Source organism: Podarcis gaigeae (assembly GCF_964106915.1).
Source record: "Podarcis gaigeae genome assembly, chromosome: 3".
Classification (NCBI taxonomy): domain Eukaryota; kingdom Metazoa; phylum Chordata; class Lepidosauria; order Squamata; family Lacertidae; genus Podarcis; species Podarcis gaigeae.
Genome location: NC_139680.1, coordinates 17,681,201 through 17,699,039, shown reverse-complemented (window position 1 = coordinate 17,699,039; position 17,839 = coordinate 17,681,201). Strand labels below are relative to the sequence as shown.

Below are 17,839 nucleotides of genomic sequence, written 5' to 3'. Positions count from 1 at the left end.
GCTCAAACCGTCTTGCGCTGGTGAGCAACCTGGCTGGTGAACTCTTCACTAGCTTAAGTTTCCTAACTGTCTTCAGAGGCAGCCCTATGTGTAACACATTGCAGTAATCTAACCTGGAGGTTACCAGAGCATAGACAACAGTAGTTAGGCTGTCCCTGTCCTGATAAGGGCATAGCTGGGCCACCAGCCGAAGCTGATGGAAGGCACCCTGGGCCACTGAGGCCACCTGAGCAACAGCAAAGGCTCCAGGAGGACCCCCAAGCTATGAACCTGCTGCTTCAGAGGAAGCGTAACCTCATCAAGAGCAAGAACATGACTATTACCAAGGTTTAATAGGCCACTTGTTGGCCTGAAGGCTCTGGGGTGGCTTGCAATGATTTAAAAGAGCAAAAATAGAACATGGAAGCTCAACGCTAAAATCGCCACAAAAAAATAATACCACCAGCAGCAAAGTCAACAAGAAAACAGAGAAACAGATCGGAAGGGCTGGATGCATTAAAAGCACCCAAAAGATTCCAGGCTACGTCAAGTGAATCACTCCATTGGTCACATTTCTGGAAACTTGTGGGACAATGAAAAGGACCTTGGAAGACTATCTTAATCACTTTCTGTGTGTCTCAATATTACCATCTGTAATATAGACATAATACTATCGTGCCTCGTGGAGTTGAGGCAAAACACATTAGAAGCATTATGATAGCTATCACAAGGAGCTTAAAAGTAATAAATAGGGCTTTTCATTTTTTTCAGAATAATGGCTATATTGCTAATACACCGTTTTCTTGAGCCTTACTGTATTAATTCATCAACCCCCCCCCCCTGCATTTCTATTCAGAGATTCAGAAACATAGGCATTTGTGAAAGCACATTGCACACGGTAATTTGCCTGTCTATGTAGTCATCAATCCATCTTCCCCTCTCCCTCTTAAGAGAATCAAGATTTAAATCCCAGCTCCGGAAAGCAGTTCACCCTGGTTGCTAAGCAGCTGCCTTATGCACATGGAACAGGCAATCACGAAGATTCTTAACAGTTGCAGAAGTGGAAATCTCTTGTTGGTAAAAAAAAAAAAAAGACAGTTACAAATCAGCTAGGAACCCACTAAGTGGGAATATTAGATTAACAACATTCCTTCCGCTAAAATATAACAGTTTTAACAGCTTCATTGAGCTTGACAAGAGTGTGCTACCCAGGGGGGAGACAGTCAACTGCTCCTTCTGCCTTAAGATGAGCTCTGTGTTGCTTGAAAGTGTATGGATGTTCTTTCAAGGCAATTGATCCCAAAGAAAGCATCTCTTCGTCTTCATATTCTCTATGCCAGGTGTGGGAAACCTGCAATTCTGCAGGTGTTGTTCGGCTCTTTAACTCGCATTGGCCCCAGCCAGAATGCCCAATGGGGAGGGACGATGGGAGTTGTACACCCAACAATATTTGGGGTGTCCCAAGTTGGGGTAGGCTGTGCTAAATCAACGAGTTGTTGAGCACCAAGAGTGGCACTTTAAAGATGCAGAGAGGAGAGGTTATAGTCAGTGTTTCTCCAAGCTTTGCGGCTGGGATGTGGTGGGAACCACCATGCAGCAGCCCCGATCAGACTTTCTCATCATCATCATCATCATCATCATCATCATTTATCATTTGTACCCCGCCCTTCTGACTGGGTTTCCCCAGCCACTCTGGACGGCTTCCAACAAAACACTAAAATACATTAACCTATTAAACATTAAAAGCTTCCCTAAACAGGGCTGCCTTCAGATGTCTTCTAAAAGTTTGGTAGTTGTTTTTCTCTTTGACATCTGGTGGGAGGGTGTTCCACAGGGCGGGTGCCACTACCGAGAAGGCCCTCTGCCTGGTTCCCTGTAACTTGGCTTCTCGCAGAGAGGGAACCACCAGAAGGCCCTCGGCACTGGACCTCAGTGTCTGGGCAGAACGATGGAGGTGGAGACGCTCCTTCAGGATCTAAACTGTGGACATCATCTCTGTCCATGTGGATTGGAAAAATCAGCAGCACATGCAGTGACACAATGTTAAGGAAAAACAGTGTAAACAAATGATAGGAAGACACCATATATTGTACCACAGGTTGGGGATGCCTGGTGTAATGGCTCATACCCAGTGCTATTTATCTAGAAAAAGAGGTGCCGGAACTCACCATGAATGCTCCCCTTATTCCCTTATAATGGAAATGGCACCCACTTGAAAGGGGCAGGAACTGAGTTCCGGTGATTTCTGGCTGGAAAAAAGCCCAGCTCATACCAGAGGTAATGGCGGCACAAGCTGTGTATTACAGTGTGGGTCGTGCCAATGATTGGAGGTGCAAACTTGAACTGGAGCATGTGGATGGGGGTGTTTGCAAAGAACCCTTCTTTCTTTCCCCTCCACAAACAGCTTCTCCCTGGCTGTTCTTCTTCTAGACAGGCATTACTAGCAATTGGAAAGAAATGTGGAAAACTGGCAAAATAAGATGACAATTTATTTATTTTTAGGGGGGGAGCAGGTTTTTTTTTAAAAAAAACCAATTCTAATACACAAAAGCATGCTACAAAAATGTGAATATAAAAAATCTGCCCATTTGCTGTAAATTGGTGCATAATTTAGCAAATACTTTGATTCCCCCCCTTTTTTTTGTCAGCAAAGCACAGACAACGGATATCATGTAAATAGTTTTTGGTGGCGATCACGTGAACAGGGATAATTTCTCTGTTTATCTCTCTTCCTCCAAACCAGTATGACTCAACATTGCTCAGCTAGAGAGAACGGCCACCCTGGAGATTGCTTTTTGTGCTGCAGAGGTATTTCAGAAATAACTTCAGCCCCCACAAAGTAGTTTTGATGCATTTGACACCAGCCAGGAGACTACTTTGTGTTAGATATTCGAGATGCTAGCCAAACCCTCTGTGACTATTACAGCCAGCCTTGATGCATGCTGTTCAACAGGGCATTTTCTCTGATTGTGTCCCAGCACGTCACTTGGGGGGGGGGGTGTAAGGTCAAAAACAGCCATGTTCAAACCAGAATGCAAATTATCCCAGATGCATTGGTTCTAACTTATGCATGTGGCTTTGTTCCGAATACAAGGTCTGGTTGAAACCAGCCCTTTCCATTGGGCTGGGAAACTAACTGGGAGTAAGTACAGTCAGGCCAGGATTGTTATTATATGCTCAAACCAATCTGGCCACTGAATTCTGCACCAGCTGATGTTTCTGAACCATCTTCAGAGGCAGCCCCACGTATAGCACACTGCAGTAATCTAACCTAGAGGTTACCAGAGCACAGAAGATAGATGTTAGGATGGACTTGTAAAAGGGTAAAAGAGTATTGGGAAATGATCCATAATGAACTGGAAAACATGTTTAAAAGTACTTTACAAAAAAAACCCAGAGTCCTTTCTGTTGGGGATAATTCAGACTGAAATTCCCAGGTGTCAAAAAAGACTGTTTATGTATGCTACTACTGTGGCCCGTGTTATGTTAGCTCAAAAATGGAAAACGAGTAAGGTCCCAACCAAAGAAGAATGGCAACTTAAGTTGACAGAATATGTACAACATAACGTATAGAATAAGAGAACAAGAAGAACATACCTTTAGAGAAGATTGGAAAACGTTTATTGAATATTTGAATAATTGTGTGCAGCTGAAAACACCGGCAGCATTGAGATAAACCCAACAGTGTAAATCAGTTTTGATGGAGAATATAATATGATGTTTTGTACTCAACTATTTTCCATCAGAGAAGATTTAAACTTCAGGAACAGCCAATGGTCAGGGATGGTGAGCGTTCTGGTACAAATCACTGGAGGGTACCAGCTTGAGGGGAAGGTGGTTTAAACAATGGTATACTGAAACAAACCAAGATCTGTAAACATATTTTGTTTTTGGCTTGTTTCTATAAGTCACGGTTGAAGCTTTAAATGAACCACAGTTTTGACAGGAGGATTCAAATGTTGTTATCAGGCCTCAAATGTTGAGCGCTGCCCTGTTTAAAGCTGTATCATGTATAGACTCTATGGGGATAAATCTCAGTCAATTCAATATCTGGTATCTCAGTCAATTCAATATCATGTTGTACGGATGCCTGAGGATCATCTTCCAAAGCAACTACTCTATTCCAAACTTAAAAATGGAAAGCGTAATGCTGGTGGTCAACAAAAGAGGTTTAATAAAGACTTTCTCAAGGCAAATCTAAAAAAAAATTTAGTATAAGCACTGAAAACTGGGAAACACTGGCCTGCGAGCGCTCCAGTTGGAGAACAGCCTTTCCCAAAGGTGTCATTGGGCTTTGAAGACACTCAAACTCAGGACGCAAGGGAGAAACGTGCTAAGAGGAAGGCACGCTTGGCAAATCCACACCGTAATCAACTCCCACCTGGAAACCAATGTCCCCACTGTGGAAGGACATGTGGATCCAGAATTGGCCTCCACAGTCATGTACGGACACAGCGCTAATACCGTATTCATAGAAGACAATCTTACTTGGCTATGACTGATCGCCAAACAGAGAGAGAAATCTTTTCTCGGTCAATTCAATATCTGGTAGGACGTGGAACAACACATTGAAGAGATGAGGCAACATCTTATTCTCCTGCAGTTTTATAGCTGAGAAGGGGGGTCTTGTTGCCTGGGCAGCCCAAGACCTCACTGCCGAGGCTTGTGCCCTAGAGAGGTCACTATTGTGCTGCTAACTCAGCAAAAACAATGCAGGAGGCAGTGGTTAAGAGTTACTGGTTTCTGCAGCCACAAAAGGCGCTGTGATTCTCCAGCGGTTGGCTTCACCCCCGGAGGCACACTCCATTGTCTCTCAATACAAGACGGATGCCAACAACAGCAACTTCCAGTTACGCAAATATTTCACTTATATCACCAGCTGTATTAACAAAAAACAACATCAAAGAAAAACACTGGATTTTGATTTATTCCTGAGCCAACAGGTGATATTATTCAACCTCTCCACAGCTGTGGAAAAAACATGCCTGCTTGGGGAAGAGTTTTCTGCTATAATTTCTGATAATTGTTAGTTATTTAGATCACATCATTTCCCTTGACATGGCGTACTCATAAGGGGCTCGTGTTCTAGGATGATCAATGGATATTTTTATTGATTGATTTTGATGCAGGTACAATTGGAAAGCGAAACAGGTGGAACTTTTTAAATGACATACCTGTTGGTTTTTTGTTCCTGGTTAACACAGCCCAAGGAATGCTAAATAACATTTGTCTTTTACTTAGCATCACATGCCACGACAAAATCTTTGCTTTACTGTCTATTGCAATCTTGGGGGCAAGCTTAGAAAAGTTAGCATTGCAATTCAAAACCTGTTAAAGGTGATTTCTAGGGAGCTTGCAGGTCCACATGATTGACAGGTTTTGACATTCCTCCTGCCAGGGGCATTCTGGTGAAAAGTCCTCCCTGCTCTGAGTAGTGGATGGGGATAAGTTGTCAACTGCCCTGTGAATCTAATAAAACAACAACAACTACCGTATTTTTCGCTCTATAAGACGCACCTTTCCCCTCCTAAAAAGTAAGGGGAAATGTGTGTGCGTCTTATGGAGCGAATGCAGGCTGCTCAGCTAAGCAGAAGACAGAACAGCGAGAGGGATCGCTGCGCAGCGCTCCCTCTTGCTGTTCTGGCTTCTGGCTTAGCCCCTCAGTCCCTTCCCCCACCTCCCGGAAAAGCCCCCTAAAGCTGTGTGGAGCGTGTGTGCAGCTCTTGAGGGCTTTTCCCCAAGGAGGGAGAAGGGCAGTCCGTCACTGACGCTCCACGCGGCTCGTGAAAGGGAGTGCTGAGCAGAGCCTGGGATGTATACAGGCTCTGCTCAGCACTCCCTTTAAAGAATATTTTTTTCCTTGCATTTCCCCTCTAAAAACTAGGTGCGTCTTATGGTCAGGTGCGTCTTATGGAGCGAAAAATACGGTAGTCCTGGGAAATATTACTATTGTCTATGATGGCTATTAGCTCCATTCAAAAGGCACAGAAATGCAAGACTAATCAGTCTTGTTCCATTGTTTAACTGTAGCATAATGGGAATCCAGCTTTATTTTTTTTAAAATGAGGTTAGGGAAGACAGGCTGGATCCTCTCTTTTGAGCTCCAGCCTTTTTGCAGTCAATCAGTGAGTTCTATCATTTCAAAACACAAAAACATGAAGAAATAAAAGGGAGCAGGGAATCAAGCAAGGAGATAGTTACTTCCCTCTTTTTCTTCAATGGGATTCTTACTTCAGACTTAACAAAACTTCTTTGCAAGTTTGTTTGTATTTCTAATTAAAAAGCCAAAGCTTGCAAATCAGCTGCCTTTGTTAAACAAATGTATTTTACAAGGCAAAACCTATGCAAGCACACTCCCAGTTTGCATAGGACTGCACTCTGAATTAAAGTAAGAAGAAGGGTGAAGGGGGAATTTCGGCAGTGCTTTATAACTGGAATTTAGTAGATTATTCCAGTTTACTCTTAAATTTTGAACTGACCTTTACTCAGTGTTTTCTGAGATTATGGAAGTATCAAGAAACTCTGACAATCCATGTAAATAAGTTTCTTTTTAATCTGCCAAATTTTGCATTTCTCACCAGGCACAAGAGCAAAATTGTGTCTGCTTCTGATAGCGTGATTTTATCATATCATTTGCCATGCAGGCTACTGAAGAGGGAAGCAAATTACTATTCTAGGGACCTTAAATAAAGGAGATCAAGTACAAAAAGAATTTGTTTCTGATAAACTCCAGTGTAGCTTTGCTAAACCCCATAGGCAGAAAGTTTCACTGATCCAGCTTAGTAACAAGGCTCTAGCACATGAAAACTCATGCTACAAAGGAATTTAGCCTTTAAGTTACAGCTAGACATCTTACTGAAAAACTGCTCCTTCTTCCTTCATTTTTGTAATGATATTTCTTAGTGGGAAAATTAAAATGAGCACTCTGCTGGCCAAATCCCAAGCTCTCGCCCAATTTGTGGCTGCACCAGAAAACAGCAGTGTAAATATTGTTTGATATATGAAACAACATTTAAAAAATTCCTTCCAGTAGCACCTTAAAGACCAACTAAGTTTGTTGTTGGTATGAGCTTTTGTGTGCATGCATACCAATAACAAACTTAGTTGGTCTCTAAGATGCTACTGGAAGGAATTTTTTTGTTTGTTTCAACTACGGCAAACCAACACAGCTACCTACCTGTAACTTGATATATGAACTTATATACAAGATAGCAGAGCGAGGAACAAGTACTTGAAAAGTTTGAAAGCAGATGGGGAGGGGGAACTGTCAGAAGCTGTCAAATGAATCTCCCAGTAAAAGAAGAAAAGAAATTAAGGATTAAGAGGAGATTTAAGAAGAATGAAGAAGCAACATGAGGAAGAAATGGACATATGTTTGCAACAGGAGTGGGAAACCTGCTTTTTTAAAGAAGAAATTGTATTAAATTAAAATGATTTGGACTGATTTGTAATAATTTGGAAAGCCAATAAAAGAAAGAAAGAAAAGAAAGTCACCCTATATAAACTGGAGTTACGCAACTTTACCAGACAACACCAGTGCTGATAAACACGTACAATAATGCATGTTATGATTTTGCTGTATTTTATGACATTTTGATTTTAAATTGCTGTCTGCAACTCTCGAGTTGCACGTAGAAGAGCAGGAATAAAAACCTCCTGTATATAAATAAATTAGGTTGTTGCGCTAGCAGGGACTTCACAACTTGCAACCATAAACAAACCCTTGGCTACCAAGCCCAGCCACAACTTGTACCATCCAAGGGACCCAAACAACTGGTGAAATGAAATCAAAAACAAAGACACAAAGACAAGGTTGGTCAAGCAATTCAGGGCTCAAACTCATGAACAAGGTAGCCCTGTTTGTACATCACAGGAAGTCATGGTTTGGAAGAATTCGTGACCCTGGCTTAGGGCCACATCCAAGCCATGAGTAAGTCAGGAACAAACCTTGGTTATAGATCATTGTTTATCGAGAAGGAAACAAACTGGAATCCTCGATTTGGACTAAAGCAGAGATTATGGTTTGTTTCATAATAATAATAATAATAATAATAATAATAATAATAATAATAATAATAGTCAGGGGTTCAGGAGCAGAGACACAGGAGGGGGAGCAAATGGATAGCGAGGAGGAGGAATCCGAGTGGGATGGAGGCAGTGACAGTGGCCAGAGTCATTCCACAAGCCTCTCCAGCGAATCGGAAGATTCACAGAAGGGAGCGCCGATGGCCAGGGCAAGGGGGGCTCCAGGGGGAAAACCCCAGGAGGAAGGGGCCAGCGGGGACTCCCTGAGCAGCAGTTGGAAATCAGGACCAGCTTCCCCACCAGAGCGCAGTAGGGAGGGGGAGTCCCAGGAATCGGGACCAGTGTTCTCACCACCAGCGAGAGGAGATGAGTCAAGTTTGACCACGCCCACATCGGAGAGCGGGGAAACGGTCAGGAGGAAGGTTACCGGCTGGGCGCGCGCGCCAAGTTCAAATGTACAGGCGAGTGGCACAGCAGGGAGCCCGGATAGGGAGCCAGGTCCTAAAGCTCGCCGGAAGGAAGGGCAAGACTCAGGGGGGTCAGCATCAGAAGAGTCCAGGAAGGAGGAAACCCCAGGGGGCAGAAGGACCCAGAGGAGGAAGGAACAGCGCAGGAGGTGGAGCCGGGCTAGGATCTTAAACTGGTGCGGAAGGGATAGTGACTCAGAGGGGACTTCGCCGATCTAGAGTCAAGACGTAGGGCTGCGCGCTCTGGGGTTTGAAATGGAAACTAAACTTCAATAAAGACTTTTGTACATTACATCAACCGGGCGTTGGTCCTCTGTGAGCTGGGACCTAGAGGCAGTCCTGACAATAATAATAATATTTTTTATTTATATCCCACCCTCCCCAGCCAAAGCCGGGCTCAGGGCGGCTAACAACAATAAAATAGTGCAACATTCTAAAAACATTTAATTATAAAAATAAATTAAAATCAAATTGATGGCAACCATTAAGCTAAAGTTCTGTGAAGATTGCCAAAGGAGGGAGTCAGGCTGCACCCTAACCAAAGGCTTGGTGGAACAGCTCTGTCTTGCAGGCCCTGCGGAAAGATGTCAAGTCCTGCAGGGCCCTAGTCTCTTATGACAGAGTGTTCCACCAGAGTGGAGCCGCAGCTGAAAAAGCCCAGGCTCTAGTTGAGGCCAGCCTAACCTCCCTGTGGCCCGGGATCTCCAAGATGTTTTTATTTGAAGACCGTAAGATTCTCCGTAGGACATACCAGGAGAGGCGGTCCTGTATGTTCAAGGGTCCTAAGCTATATAGGGCTTTAAAGGTTAAAACCAGCACCTTAAACCTGATCCTGTACTCCACCGGGAGCCAGTGCAGCTGGTATAGCACCGGGTGAATGTGATCTCACAGTGAAGACCCCGTAAGGAGTCTCGCCGCGGCATTCTGCACCCGCTGGAGTTTCTGGGTCAGTCTCAAGGAGAGCCCCACGTAGAGCGAGTTACAATAATCCAGTCTGGAGGTGACCGTCGCGTGGATCACAGTGGCTAGCTAAGGAGCCAACTGCTTAGCTTGGCGGAGATGAAAAAATGCCACCTTTGTTATAGCTGTAATCTGTGCCTCCATGGAGAGGGAGGTATCGAAGATTACACCCAAACTCTTAACGGACGGTGCTGGCACTAATTGCACCCCCCCCGCAAGAGATGGGAGTTGCCCCCTCAATCCCATATCACCCCGTCCCAGCCAGAGGACCTCTGTCTTCGAAGAATTTAACTTCAACCGGCTCCCACGTAACCATCCAGCCACTTAGAGTGCTACTGTCCTACAAGTCATTGAAGCAGCTGCTAGAAGAGAATCCTTTACTGCAGATTTCTATGGGCCACCAAGCATGGTGGGATAAGCAAATCTCAGATAAATTGGATCAGTCAAGTATACTTGTTCTGGGACCCAGTCAAGCATCACTTCTACCCAACTCAGCTGCAAGGAGCAGGTTAGCTGGGCTCTGATGCCACCCATAACCACATCTGCTCACATAGAGATTCAAGAAGAACCTCCCATGCTGCCCCAATGTTCCAATTCAGGCCAGGCAAATTGCTTCAAACTACTGGCCCTCCAATGTGCGTCACATTGCAAGAGCAGGCAGCGCTGGCTCTTCCTCAGTCCTCCCGCATGCGGGTTATTTTCAGCAGAAGTAGAAATGGGGCCATGTGCACAGCCTGGGGGTGAGTGGCTGACAAATAACGCAATGTGAGATGCAGGAAGGCCTCTGCCAACAGCAGCTAAATTGCTTGACTATGTTGAAGTGCACTCTGGCACAGTAGTGGCAGCAGAAACGGAATGGAGAATAGTCCATACCGTAGCCTCAGAGAACTAAGGAGTCCTGTTCAGGTATTCAATGAACATGGGGAGCAGGACCAGCATCACATGGCCCTGCCCATTATCTCCACAAGGGCCCCGTCTGTACACAGTTCTCCTAGTACACTGGGAAATGTATGGTCTTCCTGGATCACATGTGTGGATGTGTGCAGGTGTGGGCGATGTAGAGATACATTGCCGGAAACCGGTTTAAAGTTAAAATCATGAGCTGGTAGATGAAGTTGATGGACTATGCTGAAATGGCTAAAATGGCCAGCATGACTAAACCGGTTCTGGCACAACGGGACATCATGACGGAAACCAGAGCACACGGAAATGCCATTTACCTTCCCGCCACAGCGGTACCTATTTATCTACTTGCACTGGCGTGCTTTCGAACTGCTAGGTTGGCATTCTGTCTATAGGTAGGGCTGGCCCTGCCTCGCTACAGGCAGATACTTCTTTTTGTGAGCAAGATCTGGCATGGAAAGAGGCCATGTACTGATCCATCCAGAAAGGTCCCAAACTTACCAGAGGTTCAGAAAACCAACTTGCTCCATTCTGGCCAACTTAAGTCTAGCCAGGAGGATAAACAATTATCCTTTTCCCGTGCACAGAAGATAGTGATCATGCCAAGCTACGTTTAGGGTGTGTGAATGGATCCGAACGTAAGGAACTGTTATTATGTGCTTCGATATGTTGTCTTACAGGAATAAAAGCATTAGGAATAATGGACTCAGTTTCTTTCACTGATGCTTTTAACAGTTTAGCAATACGCTCAAGTAGACTCTTGGTGTTAACACCTCCATATAGCTATTTGGGCTTTTTAATAAAAAAAATTAGAAGAGAGGCTGAATAATATTCTGTACTTTTCATAAACAGACCTGCTTCTGCCATGGAAATAGCTAGAAACCCCCTAAGCAGGAAGGATTCTGTAAAAACATATGAAACAACCCAACCTAATTCACTAGCACCAACCAGAAAAACAGCACGTTCACTCCCTTTGTTCTCTCACTTGTAGCTTCAGCAACTTAATTTTCCAGCACGAACGTTTCCCTCACTGTTGTTTTGTCACGCTTGAAATATATAATTAAGAGAGCAAATTTGCGCAGCAAGTTCGTTGGAAGAGCTCTGCGGTTCTGTTGGCAAAAAGACGGCAATTCGTGCAAACCCTAATGGAACACAAAGAGAGAAATTTGCTTTCCTTCAGGTTGGAAGGAAAAAAATAAGGCTGATGTCCCAAGGTGCTGGAAATGTTCAATCTATGATTAGCAGAAACATGACCTGAATCTCAACGGCTGCCTTTCGCAATTACACAAGGTATCTAGACTGATGACTCACAAGGTGTTTGGCTACAGTTTGATGCCACACAAAAACCACTGCGTAGAGCGTGGCAGAAATTGGTCGTGACGGTGCATAATTGCTCATTGTTGATCTGCCTGGGCTAATGACAGTGGGAGATGAATGCCATGGACATAAAACATTAGAAAAGCGCTTCTTCCAAAGTTGCCTCAAGTGGAGGAGAAGCCACCATAACATGCCTCCACATGCCGGTCATGTAACTCTTAGAAAAAACCCAGGGCCACCACAAGGAGGTCCTTCTAGGAACCGGGCTAATGTTTGTGTGTGGAGAATATTGCTCAGGAATGCCTCCCACATTAACTGAGGCAGGAAATTCTGATGAGGACTTTTTTTTTCAGCCAGAACTCTCCGGAACTCAGTTACGGTGCTTCTCAGATGGGCGCCATTGCCATTACAGTATAAGAGAATATGGGAGGCGTTCATGGTGAGTTCTGGCACCTCTTTTTGTAGAAAAAAAGCACTGATTCTGATGTACTGGTGAAATGCAGGAAGTGGTTCTCCTATGCTGCTGAACATAGGAGCCCATTTCTGGGGGCCAAGCTCCCTCCAGGGCCCCCCAATAAAATATTAGAGGGTGCCACCCCCACCAAAGTTGATGAGCACTGCCACTCAAAAGATGTGTCCGTGCCACATCTTGTGGTCAGTTTATATGGGGCCACCTGGCCCACCCACCACATTGGCGCTCTGGCTGAGGTGATAAGGATTTACAAGTCCCACTGCCTCTGAAGAGAGCTTCAGGAAACATTGGGGACCAGAACTGGTCCAACATCGACAAAGCATTTTGTGAAAGTTTGCCACGAGGTTCACCTTTGGGGAAGGTGCTGATCTTGTGTGGGAAAGTGTGGCGTTTGTGCAGGTTCTGCCGCCTCACGGCAGACCAAAAACAAAAAACGGAAATACACCGACAGAACAATCCTTAGGGTAGGCTGTAGGGCAGCACAGAAGGGGTCGTTTGGTTTCAGAGTGGATGCTGTGGTTGTTTTCGCCACACCAGCAGAGAGAAGGTCTTGTATCAGCTCTCTCTCCAAGAAATGGGCCAGCTTTGGATCCATTGGGCCTGCTATCACTGGTCCTGCTCCTCTTCCCCACTGTTTGGAGAGCCTTCTGCCACCTACTGTGCCCAGAGCTCAGAAACTGCTCATGCTAATGAAATTCCCTGTCGCAAAATGCATCTAGAACAATGGGAGTTTCGAACACTGTGATGGCATTGGAAGCCATCACAGTGTTCGAAACTCCCATTGTTCTAGATGCATTTTGCGACAGGGAATTTCATTAGCATGAGCAGTTTCTGAGCTCTGGGCACAGTACTGCGCATAAGATTTCAGATTAAAACTGTAGAGTGGAAGGTAAGGGGAACCTTTTTCTGCCTCCCTACCTCCGGCTACTCTATGGAGACTGGAGAATAGAAGACCCTCTTAAGAATATTAGGGGGGTGGGCCCTCTTTATTGAAGCACACTCTAGGTCAACCTTGTGAAACCTTTACAGCCTGGGGCCAACTTAGCACCTCTGGGAATCCCACAAGTTGTGTAGGAGCCTGAGGCCGCAGTCCTCTCTTAATATTGCTCCCATCAACTGGCATTCAGCGGCACACTGAATCTGAACAGACCTTGCTGGGTGGATGGGACGACTCCAGAGGAATGAAAAAAGACAGCTCCATTGTAATGTGTGAAACTGATGACATGTGAAAAGCAGCCGGTGACCGTGAACATTTGGTGAACTCTGCAAAATTCTGACCCATTCATTATGTATTGTCACGTTTAGGGGGGATTCTGACTTAGAGGTGTTCAGTCATAATCCCACAGATGGTAGCTTCGCCCCATTGGCTCCTCAGCCAAGCACATACACCAAAGGTCTGAACCTGTGGTTCCTCTCAGACTGAGCAGGATTACGATCACAACAACACATCATCAGTAGGGCAAAACTAACCTGTCTCACGACAGTCTAATCCCAGCTTACGTTCCCTGACGTGATGTGAGGGTGATCTGGCTGCGACATCTGTCACCCCATTAATCGCCAGGGTTGATTCGGCTGATCTGGCTGGCTAAGCAGGTGTTCCCTTCCTCCCTCACCGCTCAGTGGAAGAGGACGACCATCCCAGATAGGAGTGTACCGTTCTTCGGTCAAGGGTATACAATAGCTGCACTCCCCTGCTAGAACCTCCAAACAAGCTCAAGGCCCATTCATTATGGTACGTGAGGAGCAACGGGAGCTCACCCCATTGCAGGGATTCAAACTGCTGACCTTCTGATCAGTACAAGGGTCTCAGTACATTTCCAAGCACAATTCAAAGTGTTGGTGCTGACCTTTAAAGCCCTAAACGGCCTTGGTACTGGATACCTGAAGGAGCGTCTCCACCCCCATCATTCAGCTCCAAGGGCCTTCTGGTGGTTCCCTCACTGCAAGAAGTGAAGATACAGGGAACCAGCCAGAGGACCTTCTCAGTAGTCTCGCCCTCCATGTGGAATGCCCTCCCATCAGATGCCAAGAGAATAAACAACTACCTGACTTTTAGAAGACATCCGAAGGCAACTCTGTTTAGGGAAGTTTTTAATGTTTGTTGTTTTATCGTGTTTTTTTCATATTCTGTTGGGAGCTGCCCAGTGTGGCTGGGGAAACCCAGTCAGATGGGCATGGGAAGAAGAAGAAGAAGAAGAAGAAGAAGAAGAAGAAGAAGAAGAAGAAGAAGAAGAAGTTGTTATTGTTGTTGTACTTGGTACATGAGGAAGTATCACTGACTCCGAATATTCTGCCCCCCCCCCTTTGCGAACACCCCTAAGCCATACAAAAAATCTGAACTGTTAGGAAATGAAGATATGAGATTCTGGAGGGCCTGCCCCCGGTTCTTGCCCCACGGGAAGATTTGGGCCTAAATATGAATCATTTTAGCAAGCGTGGCAGGAGGCGCAACACATTCCTGGCTCCCGTAAGAGTCGCGAGGTCACAAGCAACGCTTGCTGCCTACTATGCAAGGGAGTGTTTGGCGCAACACCCTCTTTTCATAGTGCAAGTCTGGAGGAGGTGTATTCATAGTGACAACAGAAGCGTTACAGGAAGCTGAGGAAAGGCAATGCAAAATGTTGCATTGCCGACAATGCATCCTTTATGAAAAATTGCTGGGTTGTAAGAACTCAGATTACCTTTTTTCGCTACATAACAGCACTTTCAGAGATTCAGAGTGAAAAGGCTCACGGCTTGATTAACTTTGTGTTCCTTTTGGGTGTAACCGAACCACTGTGAGGCACATTTAAGTTGTGTTGAGTTGAACAGGAAAGCACAATCTTCACTCTGTGACTTTAGTTTGGAAGGACTGCTTGTTGTTGTTTTTCCAGATGTGCTGTCTTTCCAAAGGAAACCCAGAAAATCCCCACTTGATATGAAGGTCACAGTGTGATCGTGGGTGCTATCTGTCAGCTTAACTTATCCCTTTACAAAACTGGCAGAATTTTTATTATGAAAGCACGTATTCTGGGGAGAATGCCTTCAATGCTCCTTCCCCTTTATCTCTCCAGTTTCATATTGGATGAGTAAGTGCATCATACTCATGCATACCATGTACACAATTGTGGGCAGAGGTAAAGGTAAAGGAGCCCTGGACAGTTAAGGCCAGTCAAGGGTGACTAGGAGGTTGCAGCACTCATCTTGCTTTCAAGCCGAGGGAACTGGCATTTGTCCACAGACAGCTTTCTGGGTTATGTGGCCAGCATGGCTAAACCGCTTCTGGAGCAACAAAACACCGTGACGGAAATCAGAGCGCACGGAAATGCCATTTACTTTCCCACTGCAAAGGTATCTATTTATCTACTTGCATTGGCGTGCTTTCAAACTGCTAGGTTGGCAGGAGCTAGGACAGAGCAACGGGAGCTCATCCCGTTGCAGGGATTCAAACCGCCGACCATCTGAACGGCAAGCCCAAGAGGCTCAGTGGTTTAGACCACAGCGCCACCCGCATCCCAATATGGGAAGAGACAGCTATGTGACTCAGTGGGAGATGTATCTTGCCTAGTAATGGGCATTGATGCTCTCCCAGCTTCCCAACATAATGGGGCACTGGCGTCTACCAAGAGGGAGAAGAGCTGGGTGTTGGACCATTGGACCGGCAGCTAGAGCTGCCTGCACCTCATCCACTCCCCCTCTCATTAAGCATCAGCAGCCCAGTATGTTGGAGGAACAAAAATCCATACCCATGTCATCTCACCAGCTGCTACTGATCTTGCCATAAAGTAAGATGGGAGTTGAGTTTTAGGGCCACTGTCTAGAGCAGGGATGGGGAACCTGAAACTGTCTAGATGTTGTTGTAACTCAGCCCCATCAGCCATTCGTGGTACTCAGCTACATTCGTCAAGAAACAGTGTTTTGAATGCGTTATAAACATGCAACACCAGATGGCACCAGAGAGCAAAAAAATTTTTTGAGTGCTTTTCCATAGAGTTTATTTCTTTTGTTATAACAATTTAATTTCTGACTTATTTATAACTGTAGATCCACACATGATCAGGGATAATGGACACATCTGGGAGGGACATACCGTATTTTTTGCTCTATAAGACTCACATTTTCCCTCCTAAAAAGTAAGGGGAAATGTGTGTGCGTCTTATGGGGCGAATGCAGGCTGCGCAGCTATCCCATAAGCCAGAACAGCAAGAGGGATTGCTGCTTTCGCTGCGCAGCGATCCCTCTTGCTGTTCTGGCTTCTGAGATTGAGAATATTTTTTTTCTTGTTTTCCTCCTCCAAAAACTAGGTGCGTCTTGTGGTCTGGTGCGTCTCATAGTGCGAAAAATATGGTAGGTCTATTCTTGGTCTGGAGCTCCAGTCCTCTTCTGTGTTCCTATTACCTACTGAAAGGGCAACTTGCACAAAGGCCATAAACTTAATGTGTGATTTATTTATTTAAAAACTATTCATTTGAAACCCTGTCAATTAGCCAGTGGGTAGATAAGTATTTTTTAAAAGAAGCTTACAAGGGATTCTGCACATCCCACACTTCCAACTTGGCATTTGAGGAGGGGGACAAGTGGTTGGAATTATGCATTACGGAAATATTTTGAAGACAGACAAAATCCTTGTTGGTCTGGTTTAGTCTATGCCATTAAAAAAAAGCAGGGCAGGAAAATGCAAGGACATGGATTGCTATCAAACAATGTGAAAAAGAAGCCCACGAGGTCACTGAGTGGCCTTCAGCAAACTGTTAAAAAGAGTGGATTGGAATAAAGATTCATATACGAAGCTCTATGGAGTGCAACTTCAGGAATATTTGAAGAGAAAACACAACAAGTGATAAGATGCATGTGTAGAAAGGTCAGATCCTACATATACGCCCATGAGTAGTTGTTAACATTAAATAGAGTTTATGAAATGTTTAAGCAAGTGTCTAAAGATAAGTTCAGACAGAGTTCCAGCAACTTCCCCCTGAGATGTTTGCAAGCATTAATTGCTGACCGTCTATCAAATGTTATCTTGAATCTCAGAAAAACAGTCCCGACTATATCTCTAATCCATGATACAGAACTAAGTGTTTATCATAGCTCTCATTTCCAGTTCTCAAAGCAGTCAGGGGGAAATGGTTAGAAGTCGTAAGATTGGCAGCTAAGCTTGGTCTCTTCTTTGTGGTCTTCAGGGGCCTACCAAAAAATTCAGGAACATGGTTCTCCATAAGCTGCAATATTACCACCCTCTCTGGAGTACAGTAGCTTTCTGAGGCTAATCTTATTTAGATTCTCCTCGGGAACCTTATTTCAGCCAAGCTATCCTTGATTGCCCTATCATAACGCACTTCACTGCAAAACTCTAGTCTAACTTCAACTTTGCTCCTAGCATTTCCTCAGGTTTTCTTCCACACTGCAGTCAAATGTCACAACTCCAACTGAGATCTTTGGTTACAATTAAGTGTAACCAAATAGTCTTATCGGTCTTCTGTGATGGTCAGTGTTAAATCTGTTGCGGCAAAGCTACAAAGAGTCCGCTGGCAACCTAAAGACGGACAGAACTAAACAGTATCTGCTTTTATTTTATGTCTCATTTGTTATTATTCTTTGTTATGTTATAAATAACTATATGCAAATAATTATAACCATAAAGAAGATGAACCCATTTTATTACCACGTAAGATTTTGCCAGTTAGGGCCGACATCAACAGTTCATTTTTCAACAAGTCGCTTTGTCTTTAAGATGCCA

At 44.8% G+C, this 17,839-nt stretch overlaps 2 protein-coding genes and 1 long non-coding RNA gene across 11 annotated transcripts in view; 1 reads left to right on the top strand and 2 right to left on the bottom strand.

Moving 5' to 3' along the window:
- Positions 1-17,839, bottom strand: part of KCNS3 (potassium voltage-gated channel modifier subfamily S member 3) — a 466,063-nt gene that overhangs the window by 207,734 nt on the left and 240,490 nt on the right. The gene's annotated exons all lie outside the window — the stretch shown is intronic.
- The window catches only part of LOC310840754, a 190,788-nt gene that overhangs the window by 572 nt on the left and 172,377 nt on the right, over positions 1-17,839 (top strand). The gene's annotated exons all lie outside the window — the stretch shown is intronic.
- The window catches only part of VSNL1 (visinin like 1), a 107,482-nt gene that overhangs the window by 37,711 nt on the left and 51,932 nt on the right, over positions 1-17,839 (bottom strand). The gene's annotated exons all lie outside the window — the stretch shown is intronic.